Source organism: Sinocyclocheilus grahami, unplaced genomic scaffold (assembly GCF_001515645.1).
Source record: "Sinocyclocheilus grahami isolate Dianchi unplaced genomic scaffold, SAMN03320097.WGS_v1.1 scaffold19906.1, whole genome shotgun sequence".
NCBI lineage: Eukaryota > Metazoa > Chordata > Actinopteri > Cypriniformes > Cyprinidae > Sinocyclocheilus > Sinocyclocheilus grahami.
In genome coordinates, this window is record NW_015517803.1 from 1 (window position 1) to 1,628 (window position 1,628).

The 1,628-nt window shown below is 34.3% G+C and overlaps 1 long non-coding RNA gene across 1 annotated transcript in view; it reads right to left on the reverse strand.

The window, feature by feature from the left end:
* Nucleotides 1–713: 713 nt before the first annotated feature.
* Nucleotides 714–1,628, reverse strand: part of LOC107579752 (uncharacterized) — a 2,027-nt gene continuing 1,112 nt past the window's right edge. The window contains exons 2-3 of the long non-coding RNA XR_001608526.1: nucleotides 896–1,213; nucleotides 714–797 (exon numbers count right to left, since the gene is read on the reverse strand). This is a non-coding gene — a long non-coding RNA (uncharacterized lncRNA). The remainder of the gene's footprint in view (nucleotides 798–895; nucleotides 1,214–1,628) is intronic.

Sequence of the window (1,628 nt, forward strand, 5' to 3'; positions counted from 1 at the left end):
AATGAATGATTATATATATATATATATATATATATTAATTAATTAATTAATCAAAAGTAACAGTAAATACAATTATAATGTTATAAAATATTTTTAATTTTAAAAATGCTGAACTTTCTATAAATGAAAGAATCATTTAAAAAAAATAGTATCACTGTTTCCACAAAAACATTAAACAGACTAACTATTTTGCACATTCATAATACCGAGCACCAAATCAACAGCATATTGTAATAATTTCTGAAGTTTTGTAATGAAGTAATGATTTCTCAAGTGCCATTGAAGATTAAAGTAATGGCTGAAGAAAATTCATCACAGGAATAAAGTACTTTTTAAAACATATTAAAACAGAAAAACATAACTTTATATTGTAATAATATTTCACAATATTACTGTTTTTACTGGGATTTTTTTTTATCAAATATGACTCAAATCAACTCATTATCAACTAAACTTTTGAAAGGTACAATATTTTTTATATAAAATGTAGAAACTTTGTGGTTACGTGCCTCAAAGTGGATGAGATTTTTTTTGATCTCATATGTATTCTTGCCGTTTACTATACATGCATGCAACAAAATTTGATCTGTGTTACATCAACGTTTGAAATGTGAAAATAGTTAGATAGATAGATAGATACTCGCTCTGTGACAGTGTTATCTAACAGTTAACTGTGGTAGGATCTACTGTATGGTTTACTGTGGTGACTTACCCACAGTGGATGTAGCAGTGGTCAGAAGTGACTTCCCCCAGGAGCCCCAACTACTCCAGCCTTTAGATTTAGACTCATCCAGGGGCTAATAAAATCCACACAGCCAAAGAACAATCACAAAATAAAAATATGTTATGGATTTTGTTACATGGCGCAGACACAGATCAACCCTATTAAAAGTACCTCTGTTCCCTGTGCTTCTTCCTGTGTAACATCTGGATCCAAGCTCACCGAATCCACACATTCAGTCACCTGACCCTCAGATTTTTCTTCTGATGGGTGGACCTGCATCTCTTCAACACCTTTGGTTGTACTGTGCTCTTCTGCAGCCGCATTGGTTACGTCAGGGGCCAATGTGTCTAGTGAGAGTTGTGATATAGACGGGACTTCATCTGTATTGGCTGCAGCTACGGTGGCAGTTTCATCAGAGGCAGTCGGCTGGAGGGAAGGGGGAGGTTTTGTAATGAGGTCTTCCACGGTCTCATCTTGCGACATGGTGCTCTGATAAAAAATAGATAAACAAAGACAGTGTAATGAGAGGCAATGCAAACAGCTGGCCATGACTGGCTGTGATTGACAACAAACTAACTTCTGATTAGACAGCTGAGCTCTGATTAAGGTTTGCAAAATAACCAAAAATCGAGCAGTGACACAGATGATTAGGAAAACAGCGAAAAGAAAAAAATGATGTTGCTCTTGTGAAATATCAAGTCACATTATAAAAATACGTTGCTCAGACAGACTCATTTCTCAAAAATGCAGATATAAATTGGCTTGTTGTAGTGCATACAAAATAACTGGGTATTATTTAGGAGAGTAATGCTAATGGGTTGCTAATATAATTTCTATAATAATTTGGAATCAATCCTAAAAGGAGCAAGAACAATTTGATCGAGAACATTTTTTTGTTGTTGTT